Source organism: Rhipicephalus microplus, unplaced genomic scaffold, assembly GCF_043290135.1.
Source record: "Rhipicephalus microplus isolate Deutch F79 unplaced genomic scaffold, USDA_Rmic scaffold_325, whole genome shotgun sequence".
Lineage (NCBI taxonomy): Eukaryota > Metazoa > Arthropoda > Arachnida > Ixodida > Ixodidae > Rhipicephalus > Rhipicephalus microplus.
In genome coordinates, this window is record NW_027464893.1 from 57,501 (window position 1) to 71,897 (window position 14,397).

At 61.5% G+C, this 14,397-nt stretch overlaps 2 non-coding genes across 2 annotated transcripts; both read left to right on the forward strand.

Annotated features, from left to right (window-relative positions):
* The first annotated feature begins 10,377 nt into the window (after positions 1-10,377).
* Positions 10,378-12,192, forward strand: LOC142793724 (small subunit ribosomal RNA). Its single transcript, XR_012891776.1, has one exon. It is a non-coding gene; the product is annotated as a small subunit ribosomal RNA (ribosomal RNA).
* A 1,719-nt stretch (positions 12,193-13,911) lies between these two features.
* LOC142793733 (5.8S ribosomal RNA) lies at positions 13,912-14,064 on the forward strand. Its single transcript, XR_012891782.1, has one exon. It is a non-coding gene; the product is annotated as a 5.8S ribosomal RNA (ribosomal RNA).
* The last annotated feature ends 333 nt before the right edge of the window (positions 14,065-14,397 follow it).

Genomic DNA, 14,397 nt, shown 5'->3' on the forward strand with positions numbered 1-14,397 from the left:
AAAGCTCGGCCCTAAACCGCGCCAAGTACGGAAGGAACGGCGCGGAGAGGGCTCGAGACAAAGCTCGACCCTAAACCGCGCCAAGTACGGAGGGAACAGCGCGGCTAAGGGCTCGAAACAAACCCTAAACCGCGCCAAGTACGGAGGGAACAGCGCGGCTAAGGGCTCGAAACACCCTAAACCGCGCCAAGTACGGAAGGAACGGCGCGGAGAGGGCTCGAGACAAAGCTCGACCCTAAACCGCGCCAAGTACGGAGGGAACAGCGCGGCTAAGGGCTCGAAACAAACCCTGAACCGCGCCAAGTACGAAAGGAACGGCGCGCAGTAGGGGTTTAAAACAAAGCTGGTCCCAAAATCGCGCCAAGTACGAAAGGAACAGCGCGGTCGAGACTCGGAAGAAAAAGCTTTCAAAGTGTCGTAGCACGATGCACACTGCTGTTCGTGTGGAACAAACGTGACTACCGTGCTGTACGGTGGAGTTCTGTGCGCAAAAGCGGCGCGTGTGTTTCTAAGCACCACAGCGTTGTGTCAAAAAAGAGGTGCCTGAGAGAAACGCATGCGACTGCCGTGCTTTGCGGCATAGCACCGTGCGCAAAAACGGTGCGCATGCAAGAGGTGTCAGAGCAAGCGAACTTGTGCCACGAGCAACAGGTCACTAAAAGCCTATAGATGACGGTGTTGGAGGAAAAGAAAAATATCGAGAAAGCACTGCGGTGTGCCGTGCGTAGGGACGGGCGCGCGTGCCACATGCCGCCGAAATATGGGTGTCGGAGAAAACAGAGTGCCGCGCGTAACGAGGGGCGCGCGTGTTACAGAGAGATATGCCCAAACGCATGAAAGTGTACGCAGGTGTCCTAAGGCAGTTTTTTTTTTTTTTTCCTCATTTTGATGTCGCCCCGGCTGACGCGGTTTTCGTTTTTCCGTGCCGCCCCGGCTGACGCAGTTTTTGCGCCGCCCCGGCTGACGCGGTTTTTGCGCCGCCCCGGCTGACGCGGTTTTCGCGCCGCCCCGGCTGACGCGGTTTTCGCGCCGCCCCGGCTGACGCGGTTCGGACTTTGCACTTTTTGGCTGTGCCTGGCTGGCGGCCCACTCACTCGATCGCCAGGTCTGTTTGCCCCGGTGGTTCCACCGCCAGGCTTAAGCGCGAACTTTTTTTGTTTGTTTTCTTTTGATTAAGCGCAAGCTTTTTTCTTTGTTTTCTTTTGATTAAGCGCGGGCTTTTTTCTTTGTTTTTTTTTTTTATTTCGCCCCGGCAGACGCGGTTTTTGCGCCGCCCCGGCTGACGCGGTTTTTGCCGCCCCGGCTGACGCAGTTCGGACTTAGCACTTTTCGGCTGTGCCTGGCTGGCGGCCCACTCACTCGATCGCCATGTCTGTTTGCCACAGTTTTCCCGGTGGTGCCGCACCCGGGCTCGCCCCGGCTGACGCAGTTTTCGCGCCGCCCCGGCTGACGCGGTTTCGTGCCGCCCCGGCAGACGCGGTTTTCGCGCCGCCCCGGCTGACGCGGTTTTTGCGTCGCCCCGGCTGACACGGTTCGGACTTTGCACTTTTCGGCTGTGCCTGGCTGGCGGCCCACTCACTCGATCGCCATGTCTGTTTGCCACAGTTTTCCCGGTGGTGCCGCACCCGGGCTCGCCCCGGCTGACGCAGTTTTCGCGCCGCCCCGGCTGACGCGGTTTCGTGCCGCCCCGGCAGACGCGGTTTTCGCGCCGCCCCGGCTGACGCGGTTTCGTGCCGCCCCGGCAGACGCAGTTCGGACTTAGCACTTTTCGGCTGTGCCTGGCTGGCGGCCCACTCACTCGATCGCCATGTCTGTTTGCCACAGTTTTCCCGGTGGTGCCGCACCCGGGCTCGCCCCGGCTGACGCAGTTTTCGCGCCGCCCCGGCTGACGCGGTTTCGTGCCGCCCCGGCAGACGCGGTTTTCGCGCCGCCCCGGCTGACGCGGTTTCGTGCCGCCCCGGCAGACGCAGTTCGGACTTAGCACTTTTCGGCTGTGCCTGGCTGGCGGCCCACTCACTCAATCGCCATGTCTGTTTGCCACAGTTTTCCCGGTGGTGCCGCACCCGGGCTCGCCCCGGCTGACGCAGTTTTCGCGCCGCCCCGGCTGACGCGGTTTCGTGCCGCCCCGGCAGACGCGGTTTTCGCGCCGCCCCGGCTGACGCGGTTTCGTGCCGCCCCGGCAGACGCAGTTCGGACTTAGCACTTTTCGGCTGTGCCTGGCTGGCGGCCCACTCACTCGATCGCCATGTCTGTTTGCCACAGTTTTCCCGGTGGTGCCGCACCCGGGCTCGCCCCGGCAGACGCGTTTTTTTTTTTCTTTCGCCCCGGCTGACGCAGTTTTCGCGCCGCCCCGGCTGACGCGGTTTCGTGCCGCCCCGGCAGACGCGGTTTTTTGCGCCGCCCCGGCTGACGCGGTTTTTGCCGCCCCGGCTGACGCAGTTCGGACTTAGCACTTTTCGGCTGTGCCTGGCTGGCGGCCCACTCACTCGATCGCCATGTCTGTTTGCCACAGTTTTCCCGGTGGTGCCGCACCCGGGCTCGCCCCGGCTGACGCAGTTTTCGCGCCGCCCCGGCTGACGCGGTTTCGTGCCGCCCCGGCAGACGCGGTTTTCGCGCCGCCCCGGCTGACGCGGTTTCGTGCCGCCCCGGCAGACGCAGTTCGGACTTAGCACTTTTCGGCTGTGCCTGGCTGGCGGCCCACTCACTCGATCGCCATGTCTGTTTGCCACAGTTTTCCCGGTGGTGCCGCACCCGGGCTCGCCCCGGCTGACGCAGTTTTCGCGCCGCCCCGGCTGACGCGGTTTCGTGCCGCCCCGGCAGACGCGGTTTTCGCGCCGCCCCGGCTGACGCGGTTTCGTGCCGCCCCGGCAGACGCAGTTCGGACTTAGCACTTTTCGGCTGTGCCTGGCTGGCGGCCCACTCACTCGATCGCCATGTCTGTTTGCCACAGTTTTCCCGGTGGTGCCGCACCCGGGCTCGCCCCGGCAGACGCGTTTTTTTTTTTCTTTCGCCCCGGCTGACGCAGTTTTCGCGCCGCCCCGGCTGACGCGGTTTCGTGCCGCCCCGGCAGACGCGGTTTTTTTGCACCGCCCCGGCTGACGCGGTTTTTGCCGCCCCGGCTGACGCAGTTCGGACTTGGCACTTTTTGGCTGAGCCTGGCTGGTGGCCCACTCACTCGATCGCCATGTCTGTTAGCCACAGTTTTCCCGGTGGTGCCGCACCCGGGCTCGCCCCGGCTGACGCAGTTTTCGCGCCGCCCCGGCAGACGCGGTTTTCGCGCCGCCCCGGCTGACGCGGTTTTTGCCGCCCCGGCTGACGCAGTTCGGACTTGGCACTTTTTGGGCTGAGCCTGGCTGGCGGCCCACTCACTCGATCGCCATGTCTGTTTGCCACAGTCTTCCCGGTGGTGCCGCACCCGGGCTCGCCCCGGCAGACGCGTTTTTTTTTTCTTTCGCCCCGGCAGACGTGGTTCCCCCCCCCCCCTTTTCGCTCGCCCCGGCTGACGAGGTTTTCGCGCCGCCCCGGCTGACGCAGTTTTCGCGCCGCCCCGGCTGACGCGGTTTCGTGCCGCCCCGGCTGACGCGGTTTTCGCGCCGCCCCGGCTGACGCGGTTTTTGCGTCGCCCCGGCTGACACGGTTCGGACTTTGCACTTTTCGGCTGTGCCTGGCTGGCGGCCCACTCACTCGATCGCCATGTCTGTTTGCCACAGTTTTCCCGGTGGTGCCGCACCCGGGCTCGCCCCGGCTGACGCAGTTTTCGCGCCGCCCCGGCTGACGCGGTTTCGTGCCGCCCCGGCAGACGCGGTTTTCGCGCCGCCCCGGCTGACGCGGTTTCGTGCCGCCCCGGCAGACGCAGTTCGGACTTAGCACTTTTCGGCTGTGCCTGGCTGGCGGCCCACTCACTCGATCGCCATGTCTGTTTGCCACAGTTTTCCCGGTGGTGCCGCACCCGGGCTCGCCCCGGCTGACGCAGTTTTCGCGCCGCCCCGGCTGACGCGGTTTCGTGCCGCCCCGGCAGACGCGGTTTTCGCGCCGCCCCGGCTGACGCGGTTTCGTGCCGCCCCGGCAGACGCAGTTCGGACTTAGCACTTTTCGGCTGTGCCTGGCTGGCGGCCCACTCACTCGATCGCCATGTCTGTTTGCCACAGTTTTCCCGGTGGTGCCGCACCCGGGCTCGCCCCGGCAGACGCGTTTTTTTTTTTTTCTTTCGCCCCGGCTGACGCAGTTTTCGCGCCGCCCCGGCTGACGCGGTTTCGTGCCGCCCCGGCAGACGCGGTTTTTTGCGCCGCCCCGGCTGACGCGGTTTTTGCCGCCCCGGCTGACGCAGTTCGGACTTAGCACTTTTCGGCTGTGCCTGGCTGGCGGCCCACTCACTCGATCGCCATGTCTGTTTGCCACAGTTTTCCCGGTGGTGCCGCACCCGGGCTCGCCCCGGCTGACGCAGTTTTCGCGCCGCCCCGGCTGACGCGGTTTCGTGCCGCCTCGGCAGACGCGGTTTTCGCGCCGCCCCGGCTGACGCGGTTTCGTGCCGCCCCGGCAGACGCAGTTCGGACTTAGCACTTTTCGGCTGTGCCTGGCTGGCGGCCCACTCACTCGATCGCCATGTCTGTTTGCCACAGTTTTCCCGGTGGTGCCGCACCCGGGCTCGCCCCGGCTGACGCAGTTTTCGCGCCGCCCCGGCTGACGCGGTTTCGTGCCGCCCCGGCAGACGCGGTTTTCGCGCCGCCCCGGCTGACGCGGTTTCGTGCCGCCCCGGCAGACGCAGTTCGGACTTAGCACTTTTCGGCTGTGCCTGGCTGGCGGCCCACTCACTCGATCGCCATGTCTGTTTGCCACAGTTTTCCCGGTGGTGCCGCACCCGGGCTCGCCCCGGCAGACGCAGTTTTCGCGCCGCCCCGGCAGACGCGGTTTTCGCGCCGCCCCGGCTGACGCGGTTTTTGCCGCCCCGGCTGACGCAGTTCGGACTTGGCACTTTTTGGGCTGAGCCTGGCTGGCGGCCCACTCACTCGATCGCCATGTCTGTTTGCCACAGTCTTCCCGGTGGTGCCGCACCCGGGCTCGCCCCGGCAGACGCGTTTTTTTTTCTTTCGCCCCGGCAGACGTGGTTCCCCCCCCCCCTTTTCGCTCGCCCCGGCTGACGAGGTTTTCGCGCCGCCCCGGCTGACGCAGTTTTCGCGCCGCCCCGGCTGACGCGGTTTCGTGCCGCCCCGGCTGACGCGGTTTTCGCGCCGCCCCGGCTGACGCGGTTTTTGCGTCGCCCCGGCTGACACGGTTCGGACTTTGCACTTTTCGGCTGTGCCTGGCTGGCGGCCCACTCACTCGATCGCCATGTCTGTTTGCCACAGTTTTCCCGGTGGTGCCGCACCCGGGCTTGCCCCGGCAGACGCGTTTTTTTTTTTTCTTTTCGCCCCGGCTGACGCAGTTTTCGCCCCGCCCCGGCTGACGCGGTTTCGTGCCGCCCCGGCAGACGCGGTTTTTTGCGCCGCCCCGGCTGACGCGGTTTTTGCCGCCCCGGCTGACGCAGTTCGGACTTTGCACTTTTTGGCTGAGCCTGGCTGGCGGCCCACTCACTCGATCGCCATGTCTGTTTGCCACAGTTTTCCCGGTGGTGCCGCACCCGGGCTCGCCCCGGCAGACGCGTTTTTTTTTTTCCTTCGCCCCGGCAGACGTGGTTCCCCCCCCCCCCTCCGTCTTTCTTTTTGTTTTTTTTTTCGCCGCGGCTGAAGTGGATTTTTCGGTGCCTCGACGCCCCGGTAGTCGCGGTTTTTCCGTTTCCGCACGGCCCCGGCTGACGCTGCTCGGTCACAGTCGCCTTTTGTGAGGATTGCAGACTTCTTGAGCGCGGGTGTTTTTTTTTTGTTGTTGTTGTTGTTTTATTACGCATTCGCTCCAGCAGACGCTGTTTAGACTTTTTGTTTCCTCTTTTATCCTGCGACGAGGTGACGAGGTTTATTCGGTGCCCCGCCGCCCCGGCTGAAGTGATTTTTCCTGTCCCGTGCCGCCCCGGCTGACGCGGTTGGGACTTCGCGTTTGTTCGGCCGCCACGGGTTTTGGCGCACTCGCTCGGTTGCTTGTTGTTGCCACTTGTTGCGAACCCAGGTTTCTTGAGCGAGCGCGGGCGTTTTTTCTTCCTTTCTTTCTTTGTTCTATGTGTTAGCGAATCGGCCTTTAATATCACACGAGGACTCACAACCAACAATTTTCAGTTTGAAGTGTAAAAAATCTGCAGGTGTTGACGTAACTGACTTGCCCCGTACCCTTGAGTACATCCATGAAGTTCTCGTAGTACTACTAAATCGCATTATTCCAAGTGGAGAAATTCCCATAAACTTGCAAACCTCTACACGAAAATCGGTGCGCGTGATAAAGTTGAAAATTATCGTCCGATATCAAATGTGCCTTCTATAACACAAATTCTAGGAAAAAAAAAAAAAACACTTGTTCGCCGTTCTCTGCGCCGTGACTGGCAGCACTCCGGCGAAGCGAAACGGGGTCGATTCGAGCACGATATCGGCGTCTTTCGACGTGCTCGCCGGCGACCGTCGCACGAGTACGTCGCACGAGCGCGTCTGCCGGGGCGCCGTTTGCGAAGCCGACGCAAAAGTGGGAACCGCCGCTCGGATGATCGCCGCTTTCGGCAGAGTGAGTGTTGGCACTCCGGGGAAGCGAAAACAGCGTGAATGCGCCCACGAAATCGGCGTATTTTGAAGTGCCCGCCGGCGACCGTCGCACGAGTACGGTAAACCGCGTCAGCCGGGGCGTAGTTCGGGACGCCGACGAAAAAGTGGGAAGCGCAACTCGGATCTTCGCCGTTTTTGCAGGAGTGAGTGGCGGCCCTCCTGCGAGACCAAGAAGCATCGATTCGTGCACGAATTCGGCGCCTTTCGACGTGATCGCCGGCGACCGTCGCTCGAGTAGGGCAAACCGCGTCTGCCGGGGCGGGCTTCGGGACGCCGATGCGAAAGTGGGAAACGCTGCTCGGATGTTCGCCGTTTTTGGCCGAGTGAGTGCTGGCACTCGGGCGAAGCCAAACGGGGCCGATTACGGCACGATATCGGCGTCTTTCGACGTGCCCGGCGGCGACCGTCGCACGAGTACGGTAAACCGCGTCAGCCCGGGCGGAGTTCGGGACGCCGATGCGAAAGTGGAGAACGCCGCTCGGATCTTCGCCGTTTTTGGAGGAGTGAGTGGCGGCACTCCGGAGAAGCCAAGGAGCGCCAATTAGCGCACGATATCGGCGTCTTTCGACGCGCTCGCCGGCGACCGTCGAACGAGTAGGGCAAACCGCGTCTGCCGGGGCGGGGTTTACGACGCCGACGCAAAAGTGGGAACCGCCGCTCGGATGTTCGCCGTTTTTGGCAGAGTGAGTGCTGGCACACCGGCGACGCGAAAGAGCGCGAAAGCGCCCACGAAAGTGGCGTATTTGGACGTGCTTGACGGCGACCGCTGCAGGAGTACGAAAAACCACGTCAGCCGGGGCGAGCGACCCACGGCGGTCTGGGTGCTTATCGCTGCTATTATAGGGGCACCCCGGCAGACGCAGAAAAAAAAAATTTTTTTTCGACCTTCTTTTTTGCTGGTCGAGCTCGGGTAACCCAGGTCGCAATGGGAGCCGCGCACGAAAGCGGCGTCGCGAGACGCGTTCGCGGTCGCTAGTCGCACGAGCTCGGCAACCGCGTCAGCCGGCGCGGAGTTCGGGATGCCGACGGCTAAGTGGGTACCGCTGCTCGGATGTTCGCCGTTTTTGGCCGAGTGAGTGCTGGCACTCCGGCGAAGCGAAACGGGGCCGATTCGGGCACGATATCGGCGTATTTCGACGTGCTCGCCGGCGACCGTCGCACGAGTACGGCAAAGCGCGTCTGCCGGGGCGAGGTTTGCGATGCCGACGAAAAAGTGGGAAGCGCCGCTCGGATCTTCGCCGTTTTTGCAGGAGTGAGTGGCGGCCCTCCTGCGAGACCAAGAAGCATCGACTCGCGCACGATATCGGTGTCTTTCGACGTGCCCGCCGGCCACCGCCGCACGAGTACGGCAAACCGCGTATGCCGGGGCGGGGTTGGCGACGCCGACGCAAAAGTGGGAACCGCCACTAGGATGTTCGCCGTTTTTGGCAGAGTGAGTGCTGGCACTCCGGCGAAGCGAAAGAGCGCGAATGCGCCCACGAAAGTGGCGTGTTTGGACGTGCTTGACGACGACCACCGCAGGAAAACGAAAAACCACGTCAGCCGGGGCGAGCGACCCATGGCGGTCTGGGTGCTTATCGCTGCTATTATAGGGGCACCCCGGCAGACGCAAAAAAAAAAAAAATTTTTTTTCGACATTCTTTCTTGCTCGTCGACCTCGGGTGACCCAGGTCGCAGTGGGAGCCGCGCACGAAAGCGGCGTCGCGAGACGGCTTCGCGGTCGCTAGTCGCACGAGCTCGGCAACCGCGTCTGCCGGGGCGGAGTTCGGGACGCCGACGGCTAAGTGGGAACCGCCGCTCGGATGTTCGCCGTTTGTGGCCGAGTGAGTGCTGGCACTCCGGCGAAGCCAAACGGGGCCGATTCCGGCACGATATCGGCGTCTTTCTACGTGCTCGCCGGCGACCGTCGCACGAGTACGGCAAAGTGCGTCTGCCGGGGCGGGGTTTGCGACGCGTACGCAATAGTGAGAACCGTCGCTCGGATGTTCGTCGTCTTTCGCCGAGCCAGTGCTGGCACTCCGGCGAAGCCGAACGGAGCCGATTCGGGCACGATATCGGCGTCTTTCCACGTGCTCGCCGGCGACCGTCGCACGAGTACGGTAAACCGCGTCAGCCGGGGCGGAGTTCGGGACGCCGATGCGAAAGTGGGAAGCGCCGCTCGGATCTTCGCCGTTTTTGGAGGAGTCAGTGGCGGCACTCCGGTGAAGCCAAGGTGCGCCAATTCGCGCACGATATCGGCGTCTTTCGACGTGCCCGCCGGCCACCGTCGCACGAGTACGGCAAACCTCGTCTGCCGGGGCGGGGTTTGCGACGCCGACGCAAAAGTGGGAACCGCCGCTCGGATGTTCGCCGTTTTTGGCAGAGTGAGTGCTGGCACTCCGGCGAAGCGAAAGAGCGTGAATGCGCCCACGAAAGTAGCGTATTTGGACGTGCTTGACGGCGACCGCCGCAGGAGTACGAAAAACCACGTCAGCCGGGGCGAGCGACCCACGGCGGTCTGGGTGCTTATCGCTGCTATTATAGGGGCACCCCGGCAGACGCAGAAAGAAAAAAAAAAAAAAATGGGGACATGGCGTGCGTCACCGTGCGGCTTCGCAGCGTTGCCGAAGTCGCCGAGCCCTTCGACTGAGCCGAACGGCGGACAGGGAACGTTGGTCGGCCGTTCTAACCTGTCGGTGCCACGCCGAGACGTCGTTAAGGAAAACCGCGTCGTGGGCCTCTACGACGCCGTCGAGTCGTTGTACGTTTGGTGTCCAGCGTGTCGGCGGCGAGTAGCGGACACGTCGTTCACGACTTCGGTCTTTCGCAGTCGACGCGAACTTGCGGAGAGTCGTGGTGCCTCACGTTTTCGGCAGAAACCGCGGCGGAATTTTCCCGTGCGTGCGCGCACGACCTCGGTGCTGTGCCGTCAGCGTAGTGTTGCACAAACTCGTGGCCTACCCAAGGTGCGGTACGTTTGCGGCCGTATCCTCGGTGGGAATTTCGTGAGTAGGGTCGCAAATTCTACGACCTCGGCGGGTTTGAGAGCGACGTAGACTTGTGGCACGCTCAACGTGCCACACGTTTCGGGGCACACCCGCGGTGAAATTTTCTCGAGTACGCTCGTATTAGTGCCCAAGGAGGTCTGGGTACTTATCGCTGCTATTATGTGGGGGTTCTCGTGAGCGGCGTACGCGAAAGCGACCGGGTGTCTGATATGCGGCGGGCTTCGGCCTCGTCAAGCGTGTCCTCGGGTCTGCTCCAGGGGAATCCACGGCAGTCGTCTGCAGCCTCATCCGCTTGATGCGTTAGGGGCTGGTTGTCGGACGGTGCCGTTTTACCACGATATCGAGGTGTGTTCCGTGTCGTCCTCGGGCGATTCAGATGCGAAAGCGCCGAAGACGCGGGCGTGACCCGTCGTCTGGCGGCTTTGCAGTCTCGGCTCCGTTGCTAGTTCCGGCCGGTCCACCGACAGTGCAGCGGGCTTGGGCAACCCGCACGGCGCGACCGAGTCGATGCAACGAAAAAGAGCGAGCATGAACGTGCTTCTTGCCGCACGGCTCCCACTCGTCTTTCGGGAAGGTTGTGCCGTAGCGAGCTCGAACGCCGTCATCTCGGAGTGCAAAATAAGCGTGTTGGGGCGCCTGAAGGTGGCCTCCGCCGCACACAGACTGCGTCCGGCCCGCCGAAGGCGAGGACGGACGCGCAGTCGAACGATTACCTGGTTGATCCTGCCAGTAATCATATGCTTGTCTCAAAGATTAAGCCATGCATGTCTAAGTACATGCCGAAATAAGGCGAAACCGCGAATGGCTCATTAAATCAGTTATGGTTCCTTAGATCGTTTCTTCCTACTTGGATAACTGTGGCAATTCTAGAGCTAATACATGCAGTGAGCCTGGAGCCCTTTGGGTAACGGGTGCTTTTATTAGACCAAGATCGATCGGGTTTCGGCCCGTATTGTGTGGTGACTCTGGATAACTTTGTGCTGATCGCATGGCCACGAGCCGGCGACGTTTCTTTCAAGTGTCTGCCTTATCAACTTTCGATGGTAGGTTACTTGCTTACCATGGTTGTTACGGGTAACGGAGAATCAGGGTTCGATTCCGGAGAGGGAGCCTGAGAAACGGCTACCACATCCAAGGAAGGCAGCAGGCGCGCAAATTACCCACTCCCGGCACGGGGAGGTAGTGACGAAAAATAACAATACGGGACTCTTTTGAGGCCCCGTAATTGAAATGAGTACACTCTAAATCCTTTAACGAGGATCAATTGGAGGGCAAGTCTGGTGCCAGCAGCCGCGGTAATTCCAGCTCCAATAGCGTATACTAAAGCTGCTGCGGTTAAAAAGCTCGTAGTTGGATCTCAGTTCCAGACGAGTAGTGCATCTACCCGATGCGACGGCTCGGACTGAACATCATGCCGGTTCTTTCTTGGTGCACTTCATTGTGTGCCTCGAGATGGCCGGTGCTTTTACTTTGAAAAAATTAGAGTGCTCAACGCAGGCGAGTCGCCTGAATAAACTTGCATGGAATAATAGAACAAGACCTCGTTTCTGTTCTGTTGGTTTTTGGAATACGAGGTAATGATTAAGAGGGACGGACGGGGGCATTCGTATTGCGGCGCTAGAGGTGAAATTCTTGGACCGTCGCAAGACGAACTACTGCGAAAGCATTTGCCAAGAATGTTTTCATTGATCAAGAACGAAAGTCAGAGGTTCGAAGGCGATCAGATACCGCCCTAGTTCTGACCATAAACGATGCCAACCAGCGATCCGCCTGAGTTACTCAAATGACTCGGCGGGCAGCTTCCGGGAAACCAAAGTATTTGGGTTCCGGGGGAAGTATGGTTGCAAAGCTGAAACTTAAAGGAATTGACGGAAGGGCACCACCAGGAGTGGAGCCTGCGGCTTAATTTGACTCAACACGGGAAAACTTACCCGGCCCGGACACTGGGAGGATTGACAGATTGAGAGCTCTTTCTTGATTCGGTGGATGGTGGTGCATGGCCGTTCTTAGTTGGTGGAGCGATTTGTCTGGTTAATTCCGATAACGAACGAGACTCTAGCCTATTAAATAGGTGCGGGGTTCCCAGCACCTTACAACCTTCTTAGAGGGACAAGCGGCTCCTAGCCGCACGAAACAGAGCAATAACAGGTCTGTGATGCCCTTAGATGTCCGGGGCCGCACGCGCGCTACACTGAAGGAAGCAGCGTGTCTTTATCCCTGTCTGAAAAGACTGGGTAACGCGTGGAACTTCTTTCGTGATTGGGATAGGGGCTTGCAATTGTTCCCCTTGAACGAGGAATTCCCAGTAAGCGCGAGTCATAAGCTCGCGTTGATTACGTCCCTGCCCTTTGTACACACCGCCCGTCGCTACTACCGATTGAATGATTTAGTGAGGTCTTCGGACCGATGTCCGGCGCGGCCTTTCGGTTGCGCCGGTCTGTTGGAAAGATGACCAAACTTGATCATTTAGAGGAAGTAAAAGTCGTAACAAGGTTTCCGTAGGTGAACCTGCGGAAGGATCATTAACGGATTGTGAAGGGTGAGCGCCTCAGCTGCGTCTGCGCCCGACACTTTCTGCCGCTGACCCCGTTTGGACGCGGGGTCGGCTTTTCCCCACGGGGCTGCCTGAATGTGGAGCGGCACCCCGTGACAAATTGTTGCGCCCAGCGGACGCCAACACCGCGACCTTGGACGGTCGGCCAGGTGGCGGACGCGGGTACAAACGGCGCAACGCACTCATAGGTCGGCTTTCGACCCGCCACTGCACCGTGGCTCGAAGCGCTCGAAATGCGCGACCCGACCGCTGCGGGACCGCCTAGTACTGTAAACAGGAGCGGCGGAGCGCGAACGGCGAGTCGTGGTTACGTCGGTAGAAGGCGAGGCTGCGCGTTCCCGAAACGCCAGCCGAGTGCCCTCCCGACCGTTCGAGCGTGCAAGAACGAGACCCGACAATCGCGCGGCGACTGCCAAGTACGAGAGGAACGGCACAAGCGTCGGCGGTCGGTCAAGGAACTGGCGATGTGACGGGTCCGCTGTGCACCAGTGCATACCGTCCCGCCGTCCGCGGCAAGCGCCTCCGCGTCCTCGGGTGACGGAGGCTGCCGGTCGGTTCTTGCAGGCGAGGGATCTCGCTGGCACCGGTTCGCGTTGACGCGCGGCCGGTCATGGCACGGCGATGCGACGGCCGAGGTGCGCAGTACTCGATGGAGGAACCGCACGCTCCGATGACCGTCCCGCCCTCCGCGGCGTATGCGTACCGACCGTAATGGTTGCAGCAGCGCCGGCCGGCTTTTGAATTCGCCACACGAAACACGGTGCGAGATCGCGGTTAGGGGAGCGTCGACGTTGCCAGGCGTTTTGCTTGCTGCCGAGGGAAAGGCGGCACGGCCACGTCGCGCTCGTCGCGATTAGCGGGTCTGCGCGCTTTGGGAAGGTGCCGCAACGACTTGCCGAAAGAGGAAGCACGGAAGAACGAGGGACTTGGACGTCCCGACAATTGAACGCACTTGCGGCCAGGCCCTTGCTGGCTTCGTTCTTCCGCCTCGAGTAGGCTCGTACGCGGCTCCGGCGCCGAAAGTGGTCCTTGGCACCGACTTCGGTGGACGTGGGAAGTGCCGCGCAAGTACGGCGCGCCTGGCTCCACCTGTTGGCTAAAGTAGGCAGCCGGATCGGCATTTTGGTGTGCGGTGGCAAACCGTGGATGCGAAAAAAGCTTGTGCGATTTCGTGGAACAAAAAGCGGGGGTCCCCCTTTTTATGCGGAGGAGACCGACCCGCCTGCCGTGGTGAACCGCGACGCCACGGTAAAAACGGGAGAGGCTTGTCGATGGGACCGTGCATCCCGCGCTCCACGGAGGCCGGGAGGCGGCCGCCCGAGGAAATGTGTAGCCGTCGAGGCCCGCATCTGCGTGCACTCTTATCCAAATGGGTGTACCGCAGGCATTTTCTGGTTAGGCGGGCCAATGAGAGCGAGCACACAACGATACCTACGGGTCCGGCTTGGAGAACCGGCTTCGACGCCTCCCGAGTATTTATAGAGGGGTGGACCACGAAAGCACTCGCAAGTAGCGAAAGCGAAACGCCGTCCGAAACACACCGTTTGCTCGATTTGCGGCAGCCGAAAAAGGCGCGGCAGAGTTTTGGAGTCCAAGCGTGCGCTGAAAAGCGCCCTTCTTGGCCACTGTTTGGCCGAGTGCCAGAAACGTTTGGTTTTGACTGTACGGAATTGAACAAACACTTTTTCACGACTCTAAGCGGTGGATCACTCGGTTCTCGGGTCGATGAAGAACGCAGCCAGCTGCGAGACTTGGTGTGAATTGCAGGACACACTGAGCACTGATTCTTTGAACGCACATTGCGGCCTTGGGTCTTCCCTTGGCTTCGTCTGTCTGAGGGTCGGATCACATATCAAGAGAGCCTTCGGCGCACAAGGGAACGTGAGCCGTCGACTCGTTTTGACCGCGTCGGCAACACGGACAGCACGCTGAACACCTCACAGCGAGCGCCAACAGCGGCCACTCAAGGGCGAGACGGTGGCGACCGTCGTGCCAGAGCCCAACCGAAACGGGGGCGACCGACTGCATTGAGGATGTGGCACCTCGTTGAGACCGCCGCAGGACTTCGAGTCGGAAGGAAGCCTGCAGGGAAAGTGCGGTCGAGGTTGCGTACTCCTCTCTGCGACCGGGCGCGCAAGAGCTGCGAGAGCCACGGACGCGCAACTTTAACGCACGG